Consider the following 10,337-nt stretch of genomic DNA (forward strand, 5'->3'; position numbering starts at 1 on the left):
TGAATGTTCTCTGCAGTTCTCTGTGCCAATTTTCCTGTCCTCAAGAGAGGACTAATCCATTGTTTTACTAATCCATCTCTTCCCATTCACATCACTCTTAAACATTTCCTTTTTCTCTATTTCCCACAGTAAGTAATTTGTAAAAGTGCAGTTAACTCTTTCTCCATTTCAAGACTTGTATTGTTGCTTCAGCGTAGTTTTTTGTGCAGTCATTGGCTTTGTCTTGGCAGATCTCTTTATCCATCTTGACATTAGGAGTTTGAGAGAGTTAAGAGTTGGCTGGAACAAATGGCAGAGGGCCTGCAAATGTAAATCCAATAGGACAAGGGCTCTCTGGTGAAGAGCTGAATAAGATGTCAGTGCTTAACAACTAATAAAGAATAACATGATAATAGCTCATTTCAGGCTCTGCTTCATGTCAGCATTGAAACTACATCTGCTGACTCACAAAGGACATATAAACTCACATTCTCGTCCTTTTTGGTGTGTTCCCATGCTGGATGGTTACTACACAGTGCATAATTTTACGTGCTTTATAACATTTTTGATTTTTTGTAGTCTTTTGAACTTCTTCTAGGAATATCTCTTGCTGAACTCCTATTTCATCTCTTACTATTATTCACTTGGGGTAAATCCCACTTGACTTTCTGAAGGAGGAAAATAAGTTAGCCCCCATGGGTTATGAATCTCTTTGTCTCAAATGTGTCTGATATGAAGAGGTTTTGAATTCTGATTGAATCCTATACTTTCTGAAACAATTGCATGTTTGCAAAATTGTTATGTTTGCTAGACTCCAGTAAATACCAGACCTATATTTTATTCTGAGTTGGGAAATTCATATCCTCCTGGAACAAAATACTTTATTTCCCACAGGTTTGGACTACATTATATTGGCACCACTCATGTCACTTCACTGAAAATTGTGTCAGCATTCTCATTATAAGTTGTTTTTCAGAGGTTTTAAGTTGGACATGAAAATTTGCTTCCACTTAGAAACTTGGTCTTAGCCCAGAAGTAATTAAAAAACCACCAACATTTTCTCTCAATACAATTTGTGTTATTTTGGGAAGAGAAGGGAGAATAAAAAAATTAACATTGAAAAATGGTAAAGTGTGCATTGCAATTTGTTCAACTTTGACCAACTAAATGACAGAAAAAAAAATCAGAATTTGTCAATCTTGCTAAGCTGCAATACACTTCAATATCTTTTTAGTTTATCAGTTTGTTAGGTGGAAAGGTGGAGAGAAATAGGTTTGAATATGCACAAAGGGATTAATCTACCCTTCATGTATGGTATGCAGGTACTATCCCTTCAGCATTTATCAAAAGATGAGTGCCCATTCTACTCTGAACTTTAAATCCTGTCAATCTGAAAGAGCCACTGCCCCTGACTTTGTTATATCTTTCATGTGTCCCAGAAGTTATGATGCATAACACCTTTCTTTGGAGTGCAGGTTACACAGAACCAAGGAATGGTAAAAGTGAGCTACTGCATTTTTTGTGATAGGTGCATGTGGACCATGTTCCTGGGCACAGCAAATTGACAGAAGGGAGTTGGGAGGCTCCAGGTGAGGCCTCTTTTTGGGTGAATTGTGGTTCTGTTTGTTTGTAGGGTCTCAAAACACTCTATTTGGTGAGAGATAAATGGTTGTCATGGTTTAACCACAGCCAGCAGCCAAGCCCCAGGCAGCCACTTGCTCACACCTCCACCAGTGGGACCATGAGAGAATTGGCAGGGTGAAAGCTGGAAAACTCGAGGGTTGAGATGAAGACAGTTTAATAGGGAAAGCAGCAGCCACACATGCAAGCAAAACAAAACAAGGAGTTAATTCATCATTTCCCATGGGCAGGCAGGAGTTCAGCCATCTCCAGGAGAGCAGTGCCCAGCACATCTAAGTGTCACTTGGGAAGACAAATGTCATCATGCCCAACATGCCCCTTCCCTCTTCCTCCCTCCCCTTTATGTCCTGAAGGTGGTGTCACACGGTCTGGAATATGCCTCTGGTCAGTTGGGGTCACCTTTCCTGGCTGTGTCTCCTCCCACTCTGCCAAGCCCCCCCAGCTTCCCCGCCAGCGTGGCAGTCTGAGAAGCAGAAAAGGCTTTGGCTGTGTGTAAGCTCTGCTCAGCAGTAACTAAAACATCTTTGTGTTATCATCACTGTGTTCAGCACAAAGCCAAAACACAGCCACGTATCAGCCAATGTGAAGAAAACTAACTCTGCCCCAGCCAAAACCAGCACACTGATTTTACTGGAGTTACAGTGATTCTTGGGTTTTGTAGGATCGAAGACAGGAAAAATGAGTAAAAAGGGTTGTTTTGGTGTTTGGATTTGTTAAAAAGTTCCTGTATGAGTCCACCTTAATCAATGTACCTCTTGTCATGTACACTTACAGAAAACTTCAGGGAAAGGCTTGTTATAGAATAAATGGGGAAACCAGGTGATAATGATTCTTATAGTACAAGTGGGAAGGCATGTTTCATTGATAAATCTGCTGCTGAAGTTATTTTTTACTATGAAGGGGGACTCAAGTAGCTAACTTTAACTGCCTGTTATATGTGGGACTATGTCAAAGATGCATTTCAGTGAGGGAGTGTTCTGTGTAGTCAGGAGTTTCAGATGTGGTAATTACTGAGAATAACCGTGCTAATACTTCTGAACAACAGAGATTTTAGGTCAAAAAATATGTATATCTTTTTACAGTGAAATGTGAAGAAATAAAACAGGCTCTCCTCACATTTAAAACCCAATGACTCTGAAATGTTTTAGGCTTTCCACTCTGTACAGAATTTTGTGATACGAAGGGAGGCCTCGCATCCAGTGTAAGGTTTCAGAAAATACTGGTCCTTATGAAAGTTTAAGCAAATATAAATTTCTGCATAATAAATAGTTTTCAGCAACAGGTCCTTTGAATGAGAACAAACCAGCGTAAATCTTACCATTGCAATCAACCACAAATGGAGTGAAAACTATGCTCAGAAACCATGGAGACTCAGTGCAATCCTCAATTCTGCCAGTAGTTTTTGGTCTTGGAATAAAATATTAAAAATGAAGTCTAATATACAAGGCTTCAAAGGACAGAAAATCAAATAGCTTTTCTTTAGAAATGCATCCTATAGGATTTAGTACAAACAAGTATTTTTTAAGTTCAAAAACAACTCCAAAATAAGTTTATTATGGAATAGAATATGACCATAAATATGTCTCTGAAGATGTCAAGTCCTGGCTTGGGGAATCTGTTATCACGAGTCTCCTCTAGTCCAAGAAAATGCCAGCTATGATTCTGACCTGTCTTGGTCAGTGAAGGTTACCATGAGCTGAGGCTGACTGTAGGCTGGTCTGTTTTAATGGGGAGTAAAGAGGTGGCTGGTAATGAGGAAAATAAAAAATGATGAGTGAAAAATGATGAGCCCGTGGTGTAAAAAGATGGAGTGCAAGTATGTCTGGACTTAGTGCAGAGAAACTTGGGATATGAGCCTTGACTGACTGAGGTGGAGAGGAGAGATGTCTTAGGAGGAGAGATAACTAAGGTCCAGCTGCAGGCAGGAGAGAGAAATGAAAATGCACTTAAGTGCAGTCTCTTAGGCTTCGATTTTGCAAAGTGATCTGTTCAGGCAAACCCTTACACCCATGCAAAGCCCTGTTGAAGATAAAAGGATTTGGTGCAGGCTCACAAGAATCAGCTTGCAGGAACGAAGCCCCGAGTCCTCAGGAGGAGTTTACACTGAGTGCAAGTAGCACTAGGAATAGTTGGAAATGACACATCTCAGCAGTGCCCCACCTTGAATCAGGAGCTGAGAGAGTGAGCTGGTCTTGTGGGGCGCCCGAGGTGACAGAGTTACATTTATGTTGTGCTCTCAGTGCTTCTGTTATAACTCCCAGTGGAATTTACACTTGATATCTTTTCCCCCATCCTTCAATATCTTTCAGGCTAAAATCTGGCAGATGAGAGCTCAGCCTGGAAGGCTGGTGACTTCTAAAATGTGCAATTTGTTTAGATGCTTAGCTTTGCAGGGCAGCTGGAAGGGGGAAAATATCAGCTGGTTTTCCCTTTGTTTTACAAAATAGTATTTCATGCTAGAAAAACTAGGTGATGTGGAGAATGTTGCCTAGGCTTGTCAATAAGATAAACTAGATTTTTGCTTGCCACAGAGCCTGTCAGAACTTTGTGTTTTAGAATTACTGTGGATTTCATTCTTTGACAGTCCCTATAATGTACATATGAATCTCACTGGCAATTTCTAAATAGTAATTGCAGTTATAGGACCTTTCTTTATATATTTCATTTTGCTGTGATTGCTTTACCTAGCAGAGCCTGGCCATTCTGAGTGCCTTTTTAGACCCAGCTGCAGAGGCCTAATGTGACAAGGTGGTTACAGAAGTCTTTAGTACAGTTTGACTGTTCCCAGGGCAAGACTATTATTTGGGCTTCATCTTTTTTGATAGCATAATTCAGCTCCAGGCAGGCATTCTAATCTGCCACAGCTGGCTGTTATGTGGTCACAGGTTTCACAGAGTTTCTGTGAGAGGTACTTCAACCTCCTATTTTAGCTAAATCCCTCTTGTCTGTGCCTAGGAACAACACTGGTACCTTTAGTATGAGTCCCTAAACATAAGTGATTCATTCCTTTCTATCCTAGCAGAAAAAATATTTCAAAGACTAAATTGAATCTTTCAAACCTTACTCTCTGTCTGGGTTTCATCTTGAATATGTATTCATTGAATAAATGGCAATTTCTGCCTATTTCTTTTTGCCTAAGAAAAGAAGTTCAAAGCTAAGAAGTTCACTAGCTTAATTCAGAGGCAGACAGTCTTGGACAACTAGATGTATGCATACCTGTGTGAGGCCCCAGCAAACACTGTGACTGTCCAGACCATGGGGAGGTGGCTGAGGAGATTTACTAAGTTTAGGAAACACAGAAGGTGGTGGATAAATTAAATGGAGGATTGCTGTACTCACAACTCCCACGACACAAGGAGTAGGTGGCACTGGAGGAAGCTAGTTTGAGACAGTTTTAGGAACAGGAAAACACTTTGGAAGTCTGTTGTAACAGGGGATGGTGGAGGCATCAAAAGGATGTGCAAAGGCATGTGCATAAAGGGAATCTGCAAGAAACCAGGGAGAAATGTACTCACTAGCATCCCTGTTTCTGGATATCAGGAAAGGATAGGGGAATGGACAGCAGGAAGTACTATTCTCATGAGGTCATGTATCTCATTTTCTACTGCCAGATATGTAAAAGTGGACTAAATGGACCATTGGTCTGATTCAAGGGCAGTTTTATAACAGAGTCAGGGCTCTTACAGATTTGGTCTCACATATTCACTCATTAGTGGAGCAGAGACATGGTCCTCATGTGTAAGAATAACAGAATTGTTGAGGCTGGAAAAAACCTCTAAGACCGACTCCAACCATTAACCCAGCACTGCCAAACCCACCACTAAATCCTGTCCCTATGTGCCATATCTGCATGTCTTTTAAAAACCTCCAGGGATGGTGACTCAACCACTTCTGTGGGCAGCCTGTTCCAGTGCTTGGCAACTCCTTCTGTGGAGAAACTTTTCCTGATGTCCAGCTGAAACCTCCCCTGGTGCAACTCAAGGCCATTTCCCCTTTTCCTGCCACTTGTTCCCTAGAAGAACAGGTTGATCCCCACCTGGCTACACTCTCCTGTCAGGCAGTTGCAGAGAGTGATCAGGTCTCCCCTGAGCCTCCTTTTCTCCAGGCTAAACACCCCCAGCTCCCTCAGCTGCTCCTCAGAGGAGCTGTGCTCCAGACCCTGCCCCAGCTCTGTGGCTCTTCTGATAACTGGCAGTTCAGACCCATGCAGGGACAGAACTGAAATGCAAAGTTTCCTTCTGAGTGGCTGTGACAGCAAGTGAACTTTCAGGATAGTGAATAGCACCAGAAATGTGTCTTGTTGGATTAGTTCCTAGTTTTGCAAGATGTGGATACATGGCTGGCAAGGCTAAAGCAGAAGTTTCCAAATGCGATTCTGTTGTGGTCAGTGTGATGGCAACAGAGATTAATTTGGCCCTGGGTATCTTTTCTTAGCTTATTGAAATATAATTTGAAAATATTTTATTTCAGCTTTTAATAATATTTTTCTTATTTTTGGAACATCTGCAAATTAAGCAACATATGACTGATAAAAAGTGGCTGTAGCTAGAGAGGAATTTCTTAGTTCATTCTTAAAAAATATTATCAAACAAGTATCAAAATCTATCTTAAACATATAGATAGAATAAGGTTTAGATGTACATGTGCCTTTCTGTGGCACTTGACTTTCCTTAAAGTTGGTTTCAGGTTAAATTTCTTTTTCATTTGTCCAAGTCTGCCTGACTCCTTTTGGTCTGCTTCCTGTGCAGAGCTGATCCACGGAACCTGTAGAATCTGATAATTCCTAATTTGTGATTTTTCTTACATGTTTTTGCAGTAAGTTATTACTTGTTCTATCCACTTGATCCATGTGGATCTTTTGTATCCATTTTTAGAGCAATTACTTCCTCTCCTCAGTTATGCAAAATACCTCATTGAATAACCTGAGTCCTTGAGTGTCACAGTGAAAAGCAGGAATTTAGGTGTAAGTTTCTAATCCATTATGATTTTGTATGTTCCTACTTGGAACCCTCCAGACTACACTTATACTGCTGTTAATGCACTTTCTTGATGTAGCCAGAGTGGGGGAAAACCACAAGGAATGAAATAATATATTCTGATTTGGGAATAAGTGATTATATTAATAAAATGCAAGGTAAGGAGGCTTTGTGAGGTATTAAAAAATGATAAATGATTTTTTCAGGGAAAACAGGCTTCGTGTGACAATGGCACAACCAATTCTCTTCCAGATTTGAATGTTACTGAACATACAGTATGTGCCCTTTATCACAGAATCACACACATGGTACAAACAAGTCTGTTCATGGGGGAAATAAATTCACAAAAAAATCTTTCTTTCAAGGCCTAGCAGAGACATTTTTTGATTTTTTTTTTAACCTTTCTACAACTGTTCTGCTACCTCTGTTTTCCATGGGAGGTATGATCTGGTGACACTTTTCACTCTTGAGTGTGTTGAATAAGAGAACTTTTTTCTTAGCTATGATGTTATTTTTCCCAAATGGTGAAGTTGAATTAAGGGAAAAGGAGAAAGAATTTAGTCTAAGTGGCAGTATCTTTATTATCTCTTAATAATAGAAATTATATTCTCTTCTTTCCTAAAATCAATCAACCTAGAGGTAGAATCTCTCCTTTCAGCACCACTTTATTTATATTCCTATATTTCTTAAAAAGGTTTTGTTTGCCATCAGTCTTCAAAAGTAAAAGCAAACAATGAGGAGTATTCAATGGCAAAAATCCTGTTGACTGCAATCTTATTGGCTCAGTCAGGCCATAATCTTAATTAGCAAAATACCCAGGAGCATCTTTTCTTCTGGACAAAACCAAAAATTTGAGCACTAAGCCTTGCTTAGTACGTTTCACTGTATTCTTTTAAAGAAGCACAGAGAATATAATTCTCTGCCTATCAATTAATTTAACAGGTACTGTGTGCGTTTCTCAATATTTAGCACATTCTCATTTCTTTTATTAACTAGTAAGCTCTATCTGCTGCAAATGGCTTTTTCTGGCTCTTCCTCACCTCTTCTGTTGTGAGGAGCTATGCTGACTGCTTTTCTTAATTTCTGCTTGTTGTGCATCTAGCAAACTGCATTTCTTGCATGCAGCTCCCTGTCTGTCCTCAGGGCAGATTATTTCCTTTTATTTTGTGTTCCTGTCCCCACCTGTTCTTGCTGTCTCCTGCACAGCTCTCAATTTGCATCCTGATCTCTCATTCTTTCTTTTCTTAGCTCTCTGAGTCTGGTGTGATAAATATTCTCACTCTTCTTCACCTCCTGTGTGTTCTCTGCCCTTGTCTCTGGGAGTGCTGGTCCCAGCACTGTGCCTGCTGTCACAGGATCAAGGGTGGGCTCCCAGGCTGCAGGGGTGACCCAGAGACAAATAAAGGACCATGCCTTAAGATCAATTTCAAGTGAATATTTTCGTAGGTTTTGGGGGTGGGATGGGTTAGTATTCAGGTATTTCATTGCATATCTTCCTGTCTGTATGGCCATGGAGGCTGAGAGGAAAGAGCAGGAGCTTGGAGCAGGGCATCGGGCAAAGAGTGAGCTCGCTCTTTCTGGTAATGCTGTAGGCATAGTTCAGCTCTACCTGGTTTTTAAAACTACACCCTGACATTCAACCAGTTTGAAGAATATGAATGAGGGGTAAAATCTGTTTTATCCTAGCATATTTTGAATAGTTAAGGGACTGAAGTCCTTTGGAGGGAATGGGATAACCTGGAAAGTAAAATCTCAGAGTTGTTTACATCTGACTAAAGCTCTATTGCATCCCACAAAAATATGTCTCTGGACATCTCACAATCTTTTATCATGTATTTATGCCCGTGAAATATATATAAAGAAAAAAACACATAGAAAGAACCGAGTGCTCTCTTTTACTACCTCTTCTGCACAGTATGTAAGTGACCCCCAGCACACCTTGTGTGGGTCAGAACTTTTTCAGGAAGATTACTTTGGTGTAATATGAACCACACAACACCACCTACCCTGTTTTAAAAGGATGGTCCTTAGGTCAGTGAGATAATATGCAGAGACTAAAATGCTGATTTCCGTCTCTCTTATCATGTGATCCTTTTCACCCAAATCCTTCTGGTTCTCACTGGGAAGCCAGCATCCAGCTCACAGTCTGGTTTGAAAATCACAGCCCTCATTTGCTATTACATTTGGTGAAGTAACTGGCTCACATATGATTAGTTTGCCTTTTTTGAGCCCTAGATATGGGCTACTTAAATCTGGTTCATCACTGCAAACAGGAATCAGAAATAGTTTAGGCAGCTTTTTGTGTCCGGCGTGTGTATCCCAGTGGAACGATTTATCCTACTTATTGCTGTGCAAAGAAAGGCAGTTAGTTTTCTCAGTTTGTTCCAAAGTAAAAACTGATGGGATCAGAGATTTTCCCATTGTTAAAAATGAATCTTCAGTTGCTTGATTTCGTGCTGATGCTGCTCATAATGTTATCCCTCAATATAAATCAGCAAAGTCAGCACACAGGAGTGCTACATTGAACATACCTGACTCCTCACTCCCTACATTGCATTGCTGCAGCATCTCCTCAGGGATCAGAGATGCTTGTTCATCTTCTGGCAACAAGTGTTATGTTACTCCCTTTGAAAATAGGTCCTGTTTCAGCCTATTGCTTTACATAAGCAAAAAACAACAACAACAAAGAAATCTGCTGCAGTTCCTGGGGGAAAGGCCAAAGCCAGTGTCTGATCAGCTATTCCAGTCAAACACTCTTGAAACATGACCTTGTTTTCTCAGTTGCAGCAGTTTTTAGTGTAATCTCTATGGCCTGCATGAATCTTCTGGAGTCAGTGACTGATGGTGTCTCACGTGGGTTGTTACTTTATTTTCTCTGGACTTCAGTGCTGCTTTGGGCACAGTAAACCAGGCTCTTTGGAAAAATGTCTGCAAGGGTACAAGGTTGTCTGCAACACTGTTCCAGTGGCTTCCAGCTTTCCTTGGGAAAGGTTACACTGAACTTTAACTGTGTCCAAACTGTTAATTTTTTTCTCCAAGCTGAAAAATCTCAAGATGGATTTTTGTTTTGGAATCTGAGACCTAATCAGAAGTTAAGCTTATTCAGACACCTTTCTTTGTCTCACATTTACATAGTAAAATGTTATGCTTTCTGAAGTAGTGGCTGTGTTATGCCTGTCTGATGTGGAGACAACTAGCTATGTGTCACATATTTAATTATTTAGAAAATACTAGTGTTAAAAGTATGAGAGAATAACTCCTCAGTGATAGAGGCCAGAAGTCCTGAATGTTGTCTTTCCTTTGATAGGCATTTCATAGTCTACCAAACTGTCTTCAAAACATGGTTTTATTCTTCCTATTTAACATAAATTAATGAGTGACTATAGCTCTTTGGTGATTGATACTGTGCTTGGTCTTACATTTAGGCCCAGCATGTGAAATACTTCACATATAGTAACATTCAACAAAATGTACTTTGTTCCCATAAACATGCTAACACAGTTAATAGAGTCATAACTGGACCACAGGGACATTAATTGATGTACTGAGTAATCTGAGTTGTCAGAAGAATGTAAATACTAAACTTCAGACTCACATTGCTGTTGCTGAGAGCTTTTTCTTGGCTCTTCTTAGCATGTAGTGTTGCCTTGTAGATGGGATTAGAGCTAATGCACTGGAATTGCATTGCATTCCCATTAAAGAAACCCAGACAGGTCTAATTTCCTTTTATTCCTGAGCTCA

This window comes from Passer domesticus, chromosome Z, assembly GCF_036417665.1.
Source record: "Passer domesticus isolate bPasDom1 chromosome Z, bPasDom1.hap1, whole genome shotgun sequence".
Taxonomy (NCBI): domain Eukaryota; kingdom Metazoa; phylum Chordata; class Aves; order Passeriformes; family Passeridae; genus Passer; species Passer domesticus.